The 12,301-nt window shown below is 39.7% G+C and overlaps 1 long non-coding RNA gene across 1 annotated transcript; it reads left to right on the top strand.

Annotated features, from left to right (window-relative positions):
* The first annotated feature begins 2,915 nt into the window (after positions 1 to 2,915).
* On the top strand, positions 2,916 to 7,137 carry LOC138880322 (uncharacterized). Its single transcript, XR_011402881.1, has 3 exons — positions 2,916 to 2,996; positions 3,583 to 3,646; positions 6,947 to 7,137. It is a non-coding gene; the product is annotated as an uncharacterized lncRNA (long non-coding RNA).
* Positions 7,138 to 12,301: the final 5,164 nt, after the last annotated feature.

Below are 12,301 nucleotides of genomic sequence, written 5' to 3'. Positions count from 1 at the left end.
AAGATTCCAGAGACCTAATTTACTAATAATTGGGAATCACATTTGATTTCTATGACCTCAGAGTCCAGTCGCTAGGCCAAATCGATTCCTGCAATCAAAGCCTCATACTCGACTTCATTGTTAGTCAGAGAAACCGTTCTTATGGCCTGCCTTAGGGTTACTCCCGAAGGTATGATTAAAGCTACACCGAGCCCATTCCCTTTTATATTGGAAGCTCCGTCCGTAAAAAAGGTTCAAACTCCCGATGTCGATTCTGACACTATCACCGCTTCTTTGGTAGACAAAGGCAACGGCCCTAGACTAAAATCAGCCACAAAGTCGGCCAAAACTTGTGAATTAATCGCAGTTCTAGGTTTATACTCTATGTCAAATTCATTCATTTCGGCTGCCCACTTGGCCAGCCAACCTGAAAGTTCATATTTGTGAAGGACATTCCGCAGGGAAAAGATTGTCACCACAACTATCGGATGACATTGGAAATAAGGCTCAAGCTTTCGAGTGGGACTACGAGAGCTAAGGTCAATTTTTCGAGATGTGGGTAGCAAGTTTCTGCTTCTATTAAAATTTTACTAACCTACTAGATAGGAGATTGCGTACCTTCATCCTCATGGACTAAAACGACACTCACCGTTACCTCCGAGGCAGCTAAGTAAATCAACAATTATTCGCCTTCATCCAGTTTTGATATAATAGAGGACTCGGTAAATACCTTTTCAAATCCTTCAGAGCCTACCGGCATTCCGGAGTCCATTCGAAGTTATTCTTCTTTTTGATAAGTGAAAAGAAGTGATGACATTTTTTCGAAGACCGAGAGATGAATCTACTTAAAGCGGCCAATCTTCCTGTCAACCTTTGAACTTCTTTCATGCTTGACAACTGGTCATGGATGTCCTCGATGGCTTTAATTTTATCAAGATTGACTTCGATCCTCCTTTGTGACACTAGGAACCCCAAGAACTTAGCATAATTGACTCCAAATGCGTACTTTTCGGGGTTAAGCTTCATGTTGTACTTCCTTAGGTTGTAAAGGGTTTCTTGCAGGTGTTTAAGATGATCACCTGTGTTCAAAGACTTAATGAGCATATCATCTATGGAAACTTCCATGATTTTTCCTATTTTTTTCTCAAACATTTTGTCTACAAGCCTCTGGTAAGTGGCTCAAGCATTCTTAAGCTCGAAAGATACCACATTATAGCAATATGTCACGAAGTTTATTATGAACAAAGTTTTTTCCCGATCCTCTAGGTTCATCTTGATTTGGTTGTATCCAGAGTAAGCATCGAGGAAACTCGTCAACTCATGCCCGGCCGTCACATCAATCATTCAATCAATGTTTGGCAATGGGAATGAGTCTTTCGGGCATGCCTTATTTAGATCCTTATAGTCTACACACATGCCAAATTTATTCTTCTTCTTTGGAACTACCACTACGGTAGCAAACCATTCAGGATACTTTACCTCTCGGATTGAACCGATATCAAGCAAACGAGTTACCTCTTCTTTGACGAATTTGTTTCTGAACTCAGCAATAGGGCATTTCTTCTACCTCACTGGAGGGATATTAGGATTCAGGCTTAGTTTGTGCGCAACCACTTCTGGCAGGATACCTGTCATATCCGCATGCGACCATGCAAAACAGTCAATGTTAAATTTAAGAAATTTAATAAATCCTGACCTGAGCTCGAGGTTTAGTCCTGTCCCCAAGTGGATTTCCTCTCCAAGAATTTCTCAAACAACATAATTTGCTCGAGTTCTTCCGTTGTGGATTTAGTTGCATCCGTCTCTTCTGGTACCTAAAAATACCTTGGTACCTGATAGGATTCCGATGACTCCTCCCCCTTGTTGACTTTATTTTTCTCGGGAACATGCGTCGGTTCCTGTAATTGCTATGCCGTATGCTCCTTCCCTTTGATACTAGAAACTGAGATCGCATTCATCTCACTTGCCACCATTTGGTCACCCTTTATCTGTTTAATTCCCTCCGACGTTGGGAATTTTAGGAGTTGATGGTATGTTGATGGCATAGCCTTCATCTCGTGCAGCCATGGTCCCCAAGGATGATACTTAACCCATATTCACCATCTACTACTTCGAAAAGGATTGTCTTCATTACCCATTCGGTATTCGTGGGCAGCAGGATTTTTCCTCGGGTTATTACACTTGCTAAATTGAACCCGACGAGGAGCTTTGTAGCCGAAATCATGCTTCCGGTTAGTTTGGCTTGTTTTAGGACTCTCCGTTAGATAATGTTGGTTGAACTCTCCGGGTCTACCAAAACGCATTTAATCTTAAAATCTAAAACATTAAGAGAGATTATCGCAGCATCGTTTTGTAGAAGCAGGAGTCTGTCTGCATCCCCCATCCGTGAAGGTGATGTCGTCTTCAGCGACATCTCGGAGTCTTTTGCTATGGGTCACCGATACCTTCATCTTTTTCGCTATCGAGAAAGTTACACCATTAATCTCGTTCCCCCTGATGTTGATCGTTAGACGAGGAGGATCTTCTCCCGCTTTTGAGGGTTCCACATTATCCCGGTTGCGACCGTAGTTGTTTTTTGGCCCAATCGCTTAAAAATTCTCAGAGATGGTCGTTTTTCAGCAATGTCGCCAGCTCCTCTGTAATAATCCGAAATATTTATACATCTATTAATTAGGAGACTGGAGAACTAATTTAATTTGTAGATATTGGGGTCAAATATTAAGTTACAGAAGGAAATGTTTTTACCATATGAGATATGGTACTAAATAAGTGGTTAGTGGCTAAATTTTTAAACTATACTTATATAGTTGACTTTGGTTATTTATTAAATAAATTGGAGTGGGCTAAGCCCATTATCTTATAGCTGCACGTTTTTAGTGACCTAAAGAGTAGAAAATTTGGATAATTAGTTCCTTGCTCTTAATGAAACAAAGAGGCAAAATACTCAGAGAAGATTCGTATTGAGGAAATTAGCAGCGGCATCGTAAGACGCTAAGTGGTTAGCTTTTATAGTGCAGGTATGTCGATTTGTTCACTGCTGTGTATATAAAAAAAATATCCTGCACATTAGTTTGGGTAAAGAAGTGTAATGGTGGTTCAATACCAAGCCATGATATGATATTAATTAGGGGATACAATGATTACAAAATGATGGGCAATTCTTTAGCAGTAAAAGTTAGAGAAATTAGCCGTGCATATGTGTGAATTTTCGTTACTGTTCAAACTCTCCTTACAGTGCATCATTTTTTAATTGTTTTACAAACCTTAGGATTTTTGTTATAATAGGTGTCAATCACTCTGTAATGATTAGTAGGATAGATTCACTGGGGGGAAAGGAAGAAGGAATATTATGTACATTATTGTTATTTCAGTTTCAATTTATGCACACGATTAAAGAAATTGAACAGATAATGGAATAAAGATAAACCATATAAATACCTTTATTTAAAAGATTTGGACTAATTTAAATTACTCATATGTGGGTAAATATAAATTTGCAAATTAAAAGTCAAACATGAAACATCGAGGATTGGGTATTCTAAAATAGCTATGAATTAGCCTAAATAAAAAAATTAACATGAGATCGATATTATGTAATTATAGATTGATCGGAGTAATTTGTACGAGTTGCTTGAGGTGAAGCAGTTGGTATTTCGACACGAGTACTGTGAGTAGTAATCTTACCACAATTTGTGTTTTCATAACCTGCATGGTTTATATATGATTTTGAAAATAAATGTGTTACCGATGCTTCGAAATTGCATGTGGGACAAGTCATTTACTTGATATGGTACCGAACAGTTTACTTGAGATGTTTACCAGTTAATCTAAACGTTTTTACCATTACTTGAGATGTTACAGTTATTTGAATTATTCTCACTGTTACTAGACATGCTTTACTGTTACTTGAGACATGATTACCGTTACCGAAATAAAATTTCAAGATTTGATAAGAAACGATATGCCCTTTATTATTTTAAAAATATTTTTGTACGAGTATTTATTGTTTACAAGAAAGAGTATAAATGGGAGGAGACTTTGAAGGATCCCATAGCTAACGGCGGGTTCGTTAGACCTGATGCACCTTGTTGTCACACCTCCTTTTTTCCTACACCCCGGAAAGGGTATAAATGAGTTTTTTCCAACTTAAATTGACAATCGAAACGGGATTCATTTATTATTAAAAATTCAGAGTCGCCACTTGAATGCTAACACCTTCTCCCGGGTTAGCAGAATTCCTTACCCGGATTTCTGTGTTCGCGGACTGTAAATTATCAGTGATTTGGGACACCATAAATTATTGTGGATGGAGTGGTATAAATTGATAAGTACAAAAGGCCTAAAGAAATGGGTTAGCTACATGTATATCACTAGAGCCTTTTGTTATAGCTGTGAGCACGTGATTTTTGTTTTTGCGACAATCACTCCAAAAAGAAACGAAAATAATAGCAATTGATCTTGCTGTACAATTTTTTTGATTTTTACGTGGTACGTTGTTAATTATTTATGATTTTTGGCCCATTTTATTTTTATTAAAACAAATACAAAAAAATGTGTGTCGTGTGAAGTTGAACCGTAAGTGGTTTTTAAAAAGGAAAATCGTAAAAAATATGCGTCTTTTATTCTATTTTTTGTTGTCATTAAGTGATTTTATTTTAATTAAATGTCAACGTGAGTGATAATTGTTGTTTTGAGTATTAATTAATATTGGTATAATTTTATTAGGAATTCTATTTTTTAAGTTGTAAGAAGAAAAACATTGGATTTGGGCCATAATTTCAAATGAAATCAGGCCCAAACTCATATAAAATGACCCAGTCCAACCAGGCTTTCTGCGGGATGCTCCAAACGACGATGTATGGGCGTCATCCTTTTGAGCCGTTGATTGATTCAGGGGAACGGTCCAGATCAGACCAGTCCTTTACCCAAACGACGCCGTATACGGCCGTCTAATCTCAGCCGTTCAAGCCGGGCTGATCTAACATCCCTCGTTCCATCTCCTTTACCCATTATCAGACCCGACCCAATGAAACCCAACCTAATCCACCAGTGTGAAAGCAAACGACATCGTTTCACTTAAACCTCCCGATCTAGGCCGTTGATCTCGATTGATCTAACGGCTGAGATCAGGCCATCCTTCCCATATATAAACTTTCCATTCATACCCTGCCCCCCTATCCAAGACCCCCGACATTCGTCCTCATCCCCGTCCTCACCACAAACCCCGGAACCCTAGCCGCCCCCATTTCCCTTCACCAAAAACCCGGCGGCATGAACGCCGGTGGCCCTCACCTTAACACCATAGATGCACCTCACCATCCTGAACCCAAATCCACCAGCCACTTAGCTCGAATCCCCTCCCACCTTCTCGAATCTTCATTTGAAGATTCGAGTCGGACCTCGACTTACACCGATGTACCCCAGCTTCACACCAGACAGTCCCCGGACCTCCCTCGTGACCAAACCATGCTTGGTTTGGTCCGAATCTAACCGTGGGAACTCAAATCCCAAATCTGCCATTTAGGAACCCTAGAAACCCCGGGCCTGGTCTGTGTCCGTTTGAGCCAAAGTATTTAGGGTCTAATGGACCTTAATCGAAGTGTTCTCAGTGAGAACACTTAAATTAAAGTCCGTTCAACCCCAAGAAGGGTCTATTCAAACACGAGCTGGTTTTCTGTTTTTTCAAGGGCTTTAAGGTAAGTTTGTTTTTCTTTTCTTTGTCCAGTTCATGCATGTGTTAAAGGTCTGTCCGTATAGCCAAACGTCTGGTTTAGTTTGTGCTTTTGAATTGTATCAACTTTTGTTGCCCACCTTGCTCGGGCCTCTGTATTCGATCAAATTTTCCTTCCCTTCACTGATCATGTATATGTGTTGAGTTGTACAATTAATTGAGTTCAAATTCGATTGATTAATTGATTCCCCAGTGCAATTTTTGTTTAGTCAGTACAATTCAAATCATGTGTTTAATACTGTTAGATGTCTGATCATGGTCTTCGATTGTACATGTCATAATTAGTATAGTCGATTCGATACGTATCGTCGAATAGTTTCAGCTGTTTGAGTAATAACAATTTGATCTGTTCTGTTAAGCATTGTCTGAATCAATCAGGAATTGAGTTTAGCTACTTATAATTGATGTATTTGAATCAGAAATTTGAGGATTTGTTTTGTTTAGTTGCAGTCTGAAATGGGGGGGGGGCATGTGCATTTGGGCACAACATGTGCATTAAGGCCTTTTTAAAGTTTAAAATAGTTTGACAGCATATGCTGTCAGGTTATATTCCTGCTGCCCATGTCTACTTTTAGTTTAATAAAAGGATAAGGGGGACTGTCAGGGAATATCATAGGGGGGTTCCTAATTTTAAATGTTTGAGTGGGAAAAAACAGCTGAAAAGGGGAAGGTTTCTGATGTGTTTTAACAGGCTGTGAATATCCTGATGTTAGGATATAAAAGAGGGGAACTTCCATTAGTTAAGGGGGGAGAACACACAAAAAAGGGAGGCAGACTGATTTTTTTTAGGCTGAAAATTAGACTGGATTTTGAGGGGGTTTAGAAAGCATAGATACAAGGAAAGATACCACAGAATAGGATATACAGACATACCTTGAGTGAGAAAAACACATATATAGAAAAGAGCAAGGAATAGGAAACATACAGACAAAATCAGAAACTGCTTCTTCCTATTTTTGTTTGGATTTCTTTTGTTTTTCAACTTGTGGAATCAATACTGACTTTTCCAAGTCTTTAACTGAGTTTACTGGTTGGTTGGTCTCATTGGTTCATCCTTGGATTTAGTCTGCCTGAGTTTTAATCCTACTCCACTGCTTGTTGTTGTCATTCTGCTACCTTTTCCCTCGTCTATAATTGCATCTTGCACTGAAACTTGTCTTGCTGCTATCTATCTGTTACTGCTGCTGTTTCGTTTGCACTGCTGCTCTACTGACTCTCCTGCTTCTTCATTGTAAGCATTTCCCAGGAACACATTTTGACCCCCGCATTGGTGTAACTGATTGTAACAATGAAAGGCATGAATTGAAAGATCTGAAGGAATTATAATCATCTGCTGTTTTACTTACAGACTTTTGTTAAAGGTTGTTAAGTTGTGTAGATTTTAGTTTGTAGTTCAATAGAGAATATATTAGCAAGTGTGTATTTAATCGAAGCTTATGCTGATCTAAATCACGATATGTGATTCGTTTAATGATATACAGGATGTATCTATAATTCATGGCATATGCAACCATTAGTATGATTGTTAATTCAAACTCGTTCTTCAGCATGTTTTGAATATGTAGGGTGGACGGTCCGTTTCAATTTCGCAAAAATACAATACAATTTTAGATTCTCGAGTTTCAGCTTCATTAGGCAGTTTACAGGACGAGTTTCAAATATCATTAGTCGCATCCTCTAATAAGTAGTTTTAATTAATCCGGTCTAAATGAGTTAAATTTAATTCAAGGAGCGCTTGTAGTAGTTGTAGCATTTCATCAATCTTGTATATAATTCTTCTATCAAATTAAAAGCATGTTTCATGAGGTATAACGTTTCTTCACCCTGTAAATAATTAATCAGACGATTAACAAAAATCTGGATTTTGCCAAAGCATATAATTGAATTAGCATGCATCTTTTCTTCTATTTTTAGAGACAAACACATTAGAAATATAGTCGCTTTAGGATATTCCTTCTAAAATAATGAGACGAGCCTCGCCAAATTAGAAATGCAAATTGCGGGGCCCTCAACAATTAATCATAATAAATACTTAGAATTTGGGATGGACTTTTTAGTGGATTTCAATGCCTTCCCCAAAGATAATAATGCGTTAGACTCTTTAGGCGTGACTTAATTAAATTACATTCTTAAACTCGGGTGCACATTGATGTGACCCAAATCCAAATCTCAACGGAGCCAAAATGTGTCGACGACCACGGGTGCATTGATTGTGACGTGGTTCGAGATGCATTTTCACGACGTTGCAATTCTATAAAAATAAATGATAATAATAAAAGCGGTTTAAACTTAATAAAAGCACGTAAGTCATAACATGTATTTAAATCAGATATTTAGCCATTATAACAATTTAAGCGACCGTGCTAGAACCACGGGATTCGAGGGTGCCTAACACCTTCCCTCGGGTCAACAGAATTCCTTACTTAGAATTTCTGGTTCGCAGACTTCATTTGGAAAAGTCGAAAATTTCCTCGATTTGGGATTCAAGATAAACCGGTGACTTGGGACACCAAAAGCCAAACCTTTCCCAAGTGGCGACTCTGAATTAAATAAATAATCTCATTTCGAATATTGTCACTTAAATTGGAAAAACTCCCTCGCGCATTTACCCTTCGGGGCGGGGCGCGCAAAAAGGAGGTGTGACAGCTCTGGCGACTCTGCTGGGGAATAAATACCCAGAACCTCCGGTTCAGGGTTCAAGAATTCAAGCTTAGAATAATTGTTGTATTTGGCTTTATTATCTGATATTTATTACATGTTTTGAAAAAACGTGCTGCAATGTTTGTTTTTTACTGCTTTGATATTATCTGAACTGTATATAAACTGTGCCGAACCCTTCTCTCTTCACCTCCGGGGAGAAGCTCGCTGGTCGAGGCTCCCTATTCTGTTAGTGTCGATACCTGAAATAAGAAAGAGGACGGATAAGTTACGAAGCCGGACGGCCTTTTGGTTCCCGGTAAGTTGCCCCTCCTCGACTCGAGTTGTCCGCTCGGGTACACAGTCTAGAACATCTACCCAGGTTATAAACCTAGTATAACGAAACCTCATGCCGGATCCCTAGTAGGAACGCTTATATGCATCATGTTGCATTTGACTAGGGGACTCAACACAGGGGTTGAGTCCGTCTAGGACAGGCAACCTGGAACGAAAAGACCATCCTGCTGCATCCCGTTTGTTTTGCGCATCTATTTGCTTCAGATCTGCATGTTGACCGGTTTCCAAAAAAATTTCAAAAAAAAAAAGAAAATAGCAGGGTAGGGAGATAATTACTTATTCTTTTGAAAAAAACCAATGTCCGAGTAATGTCAAAACCTCGCCGGAATTTTCTTTAAAAAAAATAATACGTAAAAAAAATGAAAACAAAGCTTGTCTTTTTGACTATTCCTTTTAATCACTTTCAAAATCCAAAATATATATAAATAAAAAAAAATCAATTTTTTTTTTTGTTTCAATTGTAGTACCTCTTAAAAGATTTCCGAAATTTCAAAAAAAAAATGAAAAAAAAAGAGGAAGTTTAAAATGTATAAGTATTTCCTTGGTCTCTTTTCAAAAAATAAATAACCAGAAAAAATAGTTATTCTTCTTTTCTTTAAAGGATTTTATTTTTGTTTCCCCTATTTTGATCCGACCGAACTACGCCGGTTTGATTCTCACACGGTGTGAGATACGTAGGCAACTCTCATCGGGTCCAACCTCCCGTTTTGAAGAAAAAAATCTTTTAAAAAATCTAGATAATTTTAATTTTTTGAGTCTAATAAAAGTTTTTTAATCACCCTAAATAAATGTGCAGGATGAGCACGATACGAAACGAACCTTTTTCAATGATGACCAAGATCCCTTTTGAGTTGCGATTATGGTGGAACGACTTAGGCAAGGAGGGGCAAGGCAAAGTGAGGAAATATCTGAAAAATCTCCCGGATTTACTAGACATTCAGCCTCGGGGCGATATTATCAGATCATTGGTCACTTACTGGGATTCGGCGCACAATGTATTTCATTTCTCAGAACTTCGAACTCACCCCGACGTTGGAAGAAATAGCGGGATACATTGGGGGTGATGAAGCTCCGTTAAGGTTCAAATACTTGATTGCACCTAGGGCCGTCACGGTACACCGGTTTCTGGATTTTCTGAAAATACCCCGAGCATTTCACCACCCAGATCTTGCCAAAGGTTTCTGCAGTCTCCACCTCATGTATGCTAGATACGGTCACGAGGGCGGGTTCAATAAGCCGGATTTCAAACTGTGTAGTAAAGGCAACCGACAGAAGTGGGACGAACATAGGCTGTTAGCTTTTATGACGGCCTTCTTGGGTCTTATAGTGTTCCCAAGGAAGGACGGAAACATCGATCTAAAAATAACTGGGGTCGTCAGTACTTTGCTTACCCAAGATAAAAGTACTCTAGCGCCTATGATTATGGCTGACATTTTCCGGGCTCTCACTGCTTGTCGAGCCAGGGGCGACTTTTTCGAAGGATGTAACCTATTGTTGCAAATATGGATGACCGATCATTTATGCCACCGCTCCCCGCTCTTGAGTTATGGTTCGCCCGAAAAAACTTGTATTGGAGAATTCTACACTAGAATCAAAGGTTTCAATCTACCTGAGGGCGTCACATCATGGACCTCACTTTTCCGAACTCTCACTGCTAGCCAAATCCAGTGGACGCTCGGATGGTCGCCTATTGAGGAAATCATATACATGCCAGCAACCAGGCCCCACTTTCTGTTGATGGGACTTAAAAGCATCCAACCCTACGCACCATATCGGGTTTTGAGGCAACTTGGGAGATATCAAGTGGTGCCGAAAGATGAAGATCTGAGTACCCAAGTGATTGAAATCAGTCCAGACGGTCGTTTCCCCGAAGAAGAAGTTCGCCAAATCTGGAGTGAGTGCCAACATCTGACAGCAAGCACTTGTGTGATGGATATAGCAAAAGGGTAAGTTGCCCCAGGGTATCACGCTTGGTTCAGAGGCGACCTGTCTTGCGAAAGACCAGCTAAGAGACCGCATCTCAAAGATTTTGTAGAATCGTCCCAAGGGCAATGGAACTGGTTAGCAAAAGAAAAGGGGTATCGGGCAGAGATCGGTGATTTGAAGCTACAAATTGACAGTCTGAAATTCAATAACAGCATACAAATCGCGGCGGATCGAAGCGAAAAGAATAAATTGGTCCAAGAGAATGAAGAACTTAAGGCCCAAATCCAAAAATTGAGATTGTCTCTTGATGAACAGCCCAGAAGTCGATCAGACCAGCAGTTGATTAAGAGTTTAAAAAGAGAAGTCGCGGAATGGCGAGATGGTTTAGAAGAATCGGGAAAGATTATGGCAAAGCTCAAGGCACAGTGGGGAATAAGAGTAGAGAAGCATCGCCGATACTTGAACCAATTGAAACGCGACCACGAGAAAATTGTCGCAAAAAAAAGAGAGAGATGGCTATACTTGAGATCAAAGCAGCTAATCAGGCCAAGGATTTCCAAATTGAGAGCAGATACTGGTACGACTTGTTAGCCCAGATGAAGTTAGAAGTACGGCGACTGAAGAATCAGCATATACAGGATGCTCAGGTATTCAAGATGTGTAGCGATCAGATAAAACGCCTACTCATAGAGAAGAAGCAAACCAGAGATAGGATCAAGGCCATTGCCCATGCCATCACCAGACGATGTCTACGATGTGAGGACATGACCAGTATTACCGTCCTCTTGGCAGTGATGGGTTATGTCAAACAGACCATGCATGAGCTGGAGCATCTTGAGAGGGATCTCACACCTAGGACCGCGGCGAGGCCGAATTATGCCCCGCGGGCACCAATTTTCAAAACCATAATGTACTCATAAGTCGAGTAGCATCTTCTGCCTGTTTTTCCCATCAGTTTGTTTTAGTCTATGTTGAGTCTAGGTTTATTTTCAAAGTTTGCTCTTTCTTTTGCAAAATGTAGTTCGTAATAGACCGTTTCAACAATAAAAGGTGTGTTTCTTTTACGCTCATTAGTGTTTTTGAACTACGTAATGATCTGATTCACGTGGCATCGTGATACGTAGACAATCCTTATCGGATCCGGTCGCGGTTTAACCAAAGAGAAAAATTAAAAAAAAAGGAAAAAAAAATAATAAAAGCCTAAAAGAATGCCGGAATGACACATGCTTTCGTCGCAAATATGTAGGAATCCATTTAACTGTATAGGTGCATCATGCCCCAACGTGAGATTGCTTATCTGTTATTTGATTCGAATTAACCGTTCGTTTGTCATTGAGTTTATTCCAGGTTTTGGAAAAGGTGGTTGGTTTGGTGAAAGTCTGGCCTCGCACCCGTATTTCACGAGATCGAAAGGGAGTGTTCAATTACCTATTGTTAAGACAGGAGGCAGTGGTCACACTTACTTCACAAGGTCAAAAGGAAGTGTAGAAATGTCTTCAGAGATTCCATTGCCAACAATCCCTGTTTCCGAGGAAAGTTCTATCTCGGTCGTCCCCACGCCCGAATCCGCAACTGCAGAGGAAAATAGAATCTTGCGGCTTCGCATGCTCGAAATCCTTGATGACTGGAATAATGGAAAAGAGCCACCAAGCATCGTCCCCGGATTCCCTG

This window comes from Nicotiana sylvestris, chromosome 1 (genome assembly GCF_000393655.2).
Source record: "Nicotiana sylvestris chromosome 1, ASM39365v2, whole genome shotgun sequence".
NCBI classification, from domain to species: Eukaryota; Viridiplantae; Streptophyta; class Magnoliopsida; order Solanales; family Solanaceae; genus Nicotiana; species Nicotiana sylvestris.
This window is presented reverse-complemented; position numbering and strand designations above follow the sequence as displayed.